Genomic DNA, 10121 nt, shown 5'->3' with positions numbered 1-10121 from the left:
ATTTATCTTCCTTTTTGTTCACCTTGCCTTTCTTTTTGGCGTCTTTTTTTAAAGTAGACATGGCAGATTTTTAGCAGTTTGTATTGATTAATGAAACATGAAAAATTATATGGCTAGTATTTTTAAGGGCTTCTTCCCCCAGGCAAAAAAAACAAACTGCTACTCCTGTCATGACGTCACCAGAAATCACCTTTTTAAGATGTTTTATGAAAAATTCACCATGTTGTTTGTTTTAAATTGCCTTCCTCCAACTTTCTGGAAATGTGTTGCAGGCAGCACTTTCAAAATAAGTGTGTATTCAAAAAATGTCTTGTCTTTTTTTACTGTTTTTGATCAAATACAGGTCAAAGTAGATTTATGAAGCACAATTTCTGTTTTTAATTGCATTTCATTTACTGACCCAACATTTTTGGAATTGCGTTTGTAATATGAAAAAGTCACTGCTTAGAAAACAAGCCTGAGCCTGACCCAAGCTTGATGTTGTGTGTGTGAAAAACCAGCTCAAACTCAGTATTTTGTTGGGCTTGGTTGAGCTCAGGTTGGGTTGCGGATCTCTGGTGCATCCTTCTGATTAGCCTAGCACGGGTGTCAATTCAATATTTTCTTATAAGAGAAATGGTAGTGGGTGACAGGGGTAGAGTTGCACCATTGTCAGCCCATTTTCTCCTGATGCAGACCCTTCAATTATGCTGTCAGGGCCTCCTTAGTCAGTGGTAGCTTAAATAAGCAGGTTTAACCCTCATCTGAATGAGGCCAGTTGTCTGTGTTTAGCTGGCTGTTTCTCTCGCAGATGAGAATGTTAAGCCTCACAGAGCCAGCAGGCAAGGGGAAACTCATTTTCTCCACAAACTGTTTGCTGGAGGCCGGGGGCGCTTGTGTTTCGCAGGCTTGGAGGCTTAAATTTCACTCATCTTTATCATGGCATTTCTCTCAGATAGCACCTAGTGGGATGCCTGCTCGTTGTAAAATCCCCCAAGGCAAAGGCAGATAGCGACCAATTATTCTCCCCCAGAGAGACCGAGCTAGAAGCCAACATAAACATGAATTAGTCTACGAAAGGAGTAGATTGTGTGTGTTATACTGTGTATTGGTGCACGAACACTACCAAAATCAGGGAGGTAAAGGCACAAAACTGGCCAACATAAAAACAGAGATACCTGGAAACTAGGGAGCAACGGAATAGATGTTATGCACATGCACAGACACAAAGGGACATACAGGAACTATGAAAAAGAGATGTTTCCAAGCCAATCCATGCATACTTGAGTGTCTGGGGTGCTAGTCCAACTTGCGTCTTGAATATCTAGGGTGAGAGTCTGGCTCAAGTCTGTGGGGAGTTTGTCTAAGTTGTGTCTAGAGTCTTTAAGGTGCAAGTCCGCGTTGAGTCATGAGTCTCTGGGGTGCGTGTCCAACTCGAATTATGATTATTTGAGATGCAAGTCTGGCTCAAGTCTCTGGGGAACATGTCTGAGTTAAGTTTTGAGTCTCTAGGGAGTCCAAATCGAGTCATTAGTCTAGAGGCTCTAGGGTACAATAAGAATAAAGTCTCAATATTCTGAGGTGCAAGTTCAAGTCAAGTCTTGCGATTCTTCAAGACGCACCTGGTCACTTCATGTATCTTGAGTATCAGGATTATACCTGGACAAGGCCAAGCCACATAAAAATGCAAATACAATGTATTTAAAACAGATACAAATCTGATTGCTCAAACCGCTTCAGGAGATGGTCTGCGACACATTAAGCCATGTGCCCCTGCCAATACTACTGAAGCTTGTCACGATGCCGTACATCACTGAGTGCATCATGAAGGACACACATGGATGGGGACCAGGCAAAATTAAATGCTTTAAAGGAATATGGACTCTAATGTGCCATAAACCTACTTTAATAAATAACTGGTAACTGGTTACCACAAAACAGGTCAATCTGCAGATTCCATCCCACACAGTAATTGAATTTCAGTCTGACTAACCGAAGACACATTTCACCTGTAACGGCATTTGGCTCGAATCTAACCAGGATACAATCCAGATACTAGTCACATGAAGTGACCAGGTGTAAACAGAGTCTGGGTCTGAATCTCTTAGGTGCGAGTCCTAGTCAAGTCCTCACTATCCAGAGGACTACCCATTTGAATCCCCAAGGAATGAGTCTGAGTTGTGTCTTGAATGTCCAGGGACCAAGTCTAAGATGAGTCATAAACCTCTGGGGTGCAAGTCCAAGTGAGTCTTGAGTCTCTCAGGTGCAAGCCTTGGGTACAAGTTTGGGCTGAGTCCTGAATCTTGGGGCACGAGTCCAGTTTGAGTCTGGAGTCTCTGGTGTGTCAGTTCCAGCTGAATCTCAAATCTCTAGGCTGGGAATCAGAAATGAGCCTAGAGTATCTGGGTCGCGAGTCTAAATCGAGTCTCTGGATTGCAAGCCTGAATTGAGTTTTGATTCTGAAAGGCCAACATAGGAACTAGAAGAACTAAAAACGGGTGCAAAATGTGTTGCTTTCGAAATACACTTTTCACGTTTGATCTCTTAAACACACAAGATGAAAATGTACTTTTAATATTCTTTCTGTACCCCAAGCATAATTTGTATGTTAAGTATGTTTCTTTTTCACAACGGGTGGCCAGACGCTGTTCTGTTGACCCACAGCAGATGAAACAAAAGCCTTTACAAATCTCTTGCTGATTCCTTACACAGTCATACAATCACTGCTTAAGCAAAAGTCGTTAGCATAATTTTCATCGCTTACCTAAAGCTCAACACATTATCATGTACTGTGCTGATTTATGGGAATATTACAACCTGCAATTTATTTATGACATGGGGTTGCAGGACTCAGCAAATATTGGATTTCTCCCACTCTCCCCATGTTATCAATGTTTCGCTTTTGATTGATGACTCATATTTTAATTATTTATTGAAATACTGTAAGCAGATAATTAGAAAATGTCCGAAAGGGAGAGAAACTGCTGATCTGAGGTGATCAGAGAGGAGAAGGCCAGCAGGGAAGGTGATAAAGTTCAGCCTGGTCTGTTTTCTGATTCAGTGCCTTGAAAGTGTGGATCAGATCCATGGCAAGTCTCTGTAAAGAATACTAATTACAAGCTCTAACTCATTCTCACATGTGCACATCACTCATCATATGGTTATTGCTGTTTCATCATACATTTATACTCACACATGCACTAAATAAATCACTTGCATATGTGCGCTACTGGAAAATGTCCCTGTATGTAAGCAAGTCTGCTTGTGTTTCAGCATGTGAAATGTCTCATGGCAATGAGGAAAATGACTTGTTTTCACATCTATTATATACAGAGTATATGGCCAAAAGTATAAGGATACCCTCACAGACCTTAATTACTGGGTTCCAGTTTTTCAGTTACACTCATCGCTAACAGGTGTATAAAATCAAACACATAGCCATGTAATCTCTATAGTCTATAGCAATAGCAGTAGAATGGGTCATAGTGAACAGCTTAAATGTGTCACTGTCATAGGAGGTCACCTTTGCCACAAGTTGAAATTTCTGCCATGTTACATCTGCCCCAGACAACTGTAAGTGTCATTAACAAACAACAAATAGACCAACATTACTCACTGCTGCCCTCTTAAAGTGTAATTAACAAATATCAAATAAATAAAGATTACTTATTCAAGGTGCTGTTAACAAACATCAAATAGGAAAATGTTGCTCACTGCCGTCTAAAGGTTTTATTAACGAATAGCAAAAAACAAACATTACTCATCACAAACATCAAATAAACCAACATTACTCACTGCTGCCCTCTAAAGGTGTTATTAACAGACATAGAATAAACCAACCTTACTCACTGCTGCCCTCTAAAGGTGTTATTAACAAAAATAGAATAAACCAACATTACTCACTGCAGCCCTCTAAAAATGTTATTCACAAATATCAAATAAATGAACATTGTTAACAACACCTTACGTAAACATCAAACAGGCAAATGCTGCTCACCACTGCCCGCTAAAAATGTTATTAACAAACATCAAATAAGCAAATGTTTCTCACTGCTGCCCTCTAAAGATGTTATTTACAAATAGCAAATAAACAAACATTACTCAAAGGCGTTATTAACAAACAACAAATAAACAAGCATGACTCACTGCTGCTTGTCCAGCTAACAACTGGAAAATAATTGTGATCAGCTTAATTGCAAATGGCGACTTTGTAATTATTTCTACAGGCTTTATCCATCAGTAAAGCAGGTACAGCATGTCAGTTTGGGATTTAAGGCACGTTAAGATGTCACTTGATCTTGCTTTTCAGCCTTTTCCTCTACTCCACACTGCAGGTTATGCTTGTGAGTTTGGGAAACACGCTGTCATGGCTGCACCTGTTCCACGAGCACTCACTCGGTGTGTTTTATGCTGAGATGGGCAAAAACCCAGCAAAAAAAAAAAAAACAAAAGATTTGCATCATCCTCGCTGCAGTCTCTTGGCATATTAGTGCAGTGAAAGTCAGCAGTGTGGGTGGCTGCGGGGCGTGTTTTTCAGGTTTCTCGCAATGTCCTTGACAGGAGCAAACCACGCAGAATCACGCTGCAAGGGCTGCATGAGCTGTGTTAATGAGGCTGCGCTCTGGCTGGTCAGGGAGTAACAACTGTACCAAAAGAGCTAAATGTAGAAGCCATTTGCAGCAGGACAAGAACAATCCAGAGTTAAAGAACAGGAATGGAAAATAATGACATTTGGACATATCTTACACTTCCCCTTTGCCAAAATGACAGGACTGGTTCCAGTTCTGCACGGCAACACGTCTGAGTGGTGCCAACATCTGGAGATAGTCGCTAATTGGCTAATAATGTTAGCTGTCACTTCAGTCAAGAAATGCTCAGGTAGTCCTGATATATTTCAGAATACTTCACCATAGAACCCAATCCATACACATGAGGAGGTGGAGAAGGGGAGGAGATTTGGCTGCCCAGATCAGTGAGGTACCAGCTCACCATGTTTGGGTCAACATCAGTGAATGCTATCAATCGAAGATGCGCATGTCCACTTGCTGGCCACTTCATGACATCCACCTACATTACCAGATAAAAGTTTAGACCACTGTCACCTAAACTGTGGCCCACATGTAACATTGGCCCAGGAGGGCGTTTGATTTGGCCTGCCAGAAGCGTACCCTACTCTCTCAATTCATGACAGAACGATTATATAACAGATATAGAACATTTAGAACATATAGAACATTTATATACGGCATAAAGTTGACTTTTAAAATGATTTTAGAAACAAAATTTAGTGTAATGTTCTAAAGTATACATTCTAAAACATCTAACTAAACGTATGTTTTTCATTTTTAAGACAATGTCAAGTGACAGTCATAGATTCATTAATGGGCATCAGTCTTGAGCTGCTATGAGCACAAAATGCTGGATCGGAAAAAAATGAGTTTCATTGATATTGAGGCTTATGTTTATATGCAACTAACATTTGGTTATACCACAAATAGAAGCAGTGAACCTGATGTATATGTACAATATTATTTCCAAAAAAATTTAATGTAAAGCCATTTATCTGAGCAGTAAGCATTATTCATTAATAATACCGTTAGAATATAAACAACTAAACAATACTTTATGATTTCAGTGCACCAACCTACATGAAAACGGTTGGGACAGTATGTGAAATGTAAATGAAAAGAGAAAGCAGTGGTTTGCAAATGCACAGTTGAAGCCACGCGTCAAGAACATCCAGAAACACTGCTGACTTCTCTGGGCTTGAACTATATTTCGCATATTTGTGGTCTGATGACTCATCCTTCCAGATTTTATATGGTAGTATTGCTGTCTGGTCAAAGAGATAAAGGACCATCCAGATATCAGCAAGTTCAAAATCCAGGGTCTGTCACTTGATTGGGGTTATAATTGGGTAACTAATACATGTGTGAAGGCACCATTAATGCTAAAATGCTGCCATTTAGTCATCGTCTTTTTCAGGGACATTTATGTTTATGGCAGCATGACAATGCCTAGAAACCTGCATGTGTTACAACAGAATGGCTTAATCAGAGACGGTGGATGCTAGACTCCAAATGAACATATAGGGCACATTATGAAGTGGAAAAATGGACAAAAATGAAGGTCCCATTTAGTTGTGCGTTCACAGAAATCACTGCTTTAGAGTGCACTGAGAATTTAGAAATTTGACTTCTTCTAACTGTAATATAACAATATAAAAGCAATATATTAATCACTTTGCTCAAAACAGCACATCCCTGTTATGTTTTCCTGTGTTTATGTCTATTTGTATACTAATATAATATGTAACCCACGTACTGCCAAGATAAATAGTTTGGCTGCCCAAGACTTTTGAAAAATGCTGTATATACTGTATTTTTTGAAATGCTCCCAACAATTGGCAACAAAGTCTCAGCATGTGTGTATCTTCAGTTGGAAAAGCATCTCAGTTGGCTCCTCATGAAGCTGCTTGATAGAATGATCAAGAGTGTGAAAATCTGCATCAAGGCAAAGGTGGAGGGGGGGGGGTTCATTTGTGAAAGAAACTAAAATAGAAGGCAGTTTAACACTTGTCAACGTTTTGTTTTTACCTTGTAGGTTCATATTCTTGGTCATATTCAGCACAATCCACTGTCATAACATTGAAAAGACAAAACTCTTCTCTGACGCAATAGCATTGACTTTTGCCTGCCTCTGAACCAATTGGCAAAAGTACAATTCTGCATAGGCCTGTGAAAGAATGGGTAGGCCAACTTGGTTGATATAATTTCCATACATGCTACGTCCTGCAATGTCATAATATCAGGCTATAGCCTAACAGCAGTGCAGTAATCAGCCTAACACTTCCACTGTATAGTGATACAACATCAAGGCTGTGTACACACTAACCAGAACGTTAGATTCACATAAACACAATTGAGATTGCAACTCTCTTCACTAAAGCATGCATCTGCTCACCACAGGCACAACTTGTGCGAAATGAAGACGACATCATAACAGAGTTAGAGTCAGAGAGCTGATGTACAAAGATAAGGAAAAACAGCCACTAGGCTAAAGCATACTGCCACATGTTTATAGACCATATACATTATACTGTTGGTGGCTTTGGCCTATTTTATTTATTTATTTTTTTTCTCTGAATAACAATGTTTGGTGGTCGATGGCCTAAACTGTAAACCTGCAAAGGAAAAAATGACATGGTAGGGGTGTCTACCAAAGTGGCCAAGTGGCTGCAAACATTTATGGGGCAATGTCTTCCAGCTTTGATACATTCCAGCTCTACTGTTGTTTCTGTGCTGGTGGGTGGTAGAATGCTTTTCTCAGATGTTTGTAGAAAGCAGCAGATGAAAGGCAGACACTGTGTTTTTTACAGATCCACTACAGATTTGTAAAGGACGGCATATTTCAGCCATTCAGGCCCATATGTTTTCTACCCCGTGCAAACAAAAACAGCCCCTCCTTATATTAGCTTTCATTCAGCCCCTACCCCTTTGCAAGCTTGCTATGGCTGTGCTAGAGAAGAGTCCTGAAGATAGGATGTCGCTGCACAAATAGGAGTAGATTTGAAGAATGCACAAGGCCACAATATCACATTCTCCTGAGGCATATTACAGGCTTGAGAAAATTCAGGTGAAAACTCTTAATAAAGCAGAAAAAACTTTGAGAAGTAGAAACATTCTGCCTTAGGAAACGTTGAGGAAAGCTTTTTGAGGCCTTGTCTCTAACTGAATGTCACCATAAATGGCAACAGCATGTGTAAATCTGAACTTTTGGCAAGAGATGAAGCCCAAACGACGATAAATCTTTCTGGACAAACATGGATCTTGTTATGTAATGTTGTTGTCTGGGGAGAAAGACAAACTAAAGAAAATCTCTATGTGAGGTCCACAGCCAGGCTAGAAATGGCTTATCTCTGTGTTTATTCTCCCTAAAACTACTCCCATATATCAATAGTCAAAACAGACCCCTATAACTCCCTTTAATTTTCCAGGAGCTGGCGGTGTCCTCTGAGAGGGAGAATTTGGCTGCCCAGAGCTGTGGTCATGTTTGTGTTTCCTTTAGTTCTGCCATACTCTTAAAGGAGCAGCTCATGCAGAACACTAACATGGCTAACAGTGAAGAAAACTGGGGAGAAAATGTTAGCTTGGCACCACGTGTTTGATTTTAACGGGACACTATTGCTTTCATTTGTTACTAGTACACTGTTAGAAATAAAGGTTCTGTGAACCTTTTGTGAACCTTAAATACATTTTTCCAGGTGAAAAATTCATATTTGTACCTTTTTATAACCTCATGTTTTAAAACAGAACGATAAAATAAAATGCCTGGAGACGAGACCGGGTGTGTGGAGTCAGTACAACTTAGAAAATGTCATTTCAATGGATTTTGGTACAATTATGTTCTCTGACTGAAGGTACTGAGATATACCCTTGAGGGTACCACCCCAGTGATAAGAGGGGAGCTGCCCCAGTGGCAGCTTCTTACCTTTTTCCTGATTAGCATTTCTTACCTAAAACTTGCACGTTAAACTCTGAAATCAACCTGAAATCAACAACACTTAAGACTGTTTTGGCTTTAAAAAAGGGTACAAAACAAATTACATATTGTACTCCATCAGGGCTGGGATTTCACTTTTGCAGGTCACATAGGTACATCTTTTGACCACAGCTGAAACAAAAACTGCTGAACACTTGAGGCAATGGCAGGTAGTAAAAGTTGCTAAACAATGATTGGAAGCCTGAGAAAATCAGACAAAAGAATGAGGAGTACAGTGATTTTAATTAGTCATAATACAATGGCTGGCACAGTGGGTAGTGCTGCCGCCTCACAGCGAGGAGGGCCTGGGTTTGATTCCCTGGCCGGGTGACCGAGGGGGGTCCTCTCTGTGTGGAATTTGCATGTTCTGCGCGGGTTTCCTCCCACAGTCCAAAGACATGCAGTCAGGTTGATTGGAATGTCTGTCTGCCCTGCGATGGACTGTGGCCTGTCCAGGGTGTATCTTGCCTTCCGGCCGATGAGCACTGAGATAGCGTGTCTTAAGTCGAGGGCCAAGTCAATATTCCTTATATTCGAGTCCTAAACAAGTCAGTATGAATTTTGTGGCTAATTTATGGCCACAACAATGAATAATGGTAACAGTACAATAGCCTTTTAATGACAGCATGCTAGCAATGTATGGCTGTAGATTAATTTTTTTATTATTTTCAATATTATTCTTTTTTGATGACATTGATGTGTTATTCAATTTACGACAGGAAACATCAATTCACATGAAAAATAATCGACTGTGTAGAGTCCCATTTGGAGTCAGACTCGTCACGTTGCACTGAGTATGGGATCTATCCGAGTCATGACGCTCAAGTCCGAGTCAGAGTCCAAGTCTCAGGTGTTGAAGTCAAAGTCGAGTCTTTCTTGATTTTCTCTAAAGTCTTCACATTCGTGACTTGTCCAAGTCATATGACTCGAGTCCAGGTCATATGGTTGGTGTAGTGTAGTAGGTAACACCTCTGCCTTCTACACTGTAGACTGGGGTTCAATCCCCTGCTTGGACAAACACCCTACACTATACCAATGAGAGTCCTTGGGCAAGACTCCTAACACCACCTTGGCCTGCCTGTGTAAATTGATCAAATTGTAAGTCGCTCTGGATAAGAGCGTCAGCCAAATGCCGTAAGTGTAAATGACTTGAGTCTACACCTCTGTTTTGCAGAAATGTATCAATTTTTTGATGTGCATTTTGTTTAATTTCCAAAATATGATTCATTATATGTTGAAAAAATGATTTTGATGTGTGTTTTTGAGATGTAGACTCTTGCTTTTGCTTTCTAGGAAAACAAAGTCTTCAAGAAGTCAGTTTATTGTTAAAATAAACCTGTGTACAAGTGTAATTACCTATCATAAGAGATGGATTGTGTGAGTGTGTCTGTGCATGCTACCTCCTCACAGCATCACAGCCTCACAGCGGGACAGAAAGCAGGGCTCACGCATGATAACATGCACATGAGTTGCCAGTGTGAACGAGCTGAAATAACTCATAAGTGATTATTTCACAACCAGTCTAAAAACTGAAAGTGAGAGAGTAAAGTGACGAAAGGAAGGAGGTTGCCTGCTGACACGCGAGGGGGTACATGCGGTCG

The sequence above is a fragment of the Pygocentrus nattereri genome, chromosome 2, assembly GCF_015220715.1.
Source record: "Pygocentrus nattereri isolate fPygNat1 chromosome 2, fPygNat1.pri, whole genome shotgun sequence".
Lineage (NCBI taxonomy): Eukaryota > Metazoa > Chordata > Actinopteri > Characiformes > Serrasalmidae > Pygocentrus > Pygocentrus nattereri.
The sequence above is the reverse complement of the archived record's forward strand: the minus strand, read 5'-3'. Positions refer to the sequence as shown.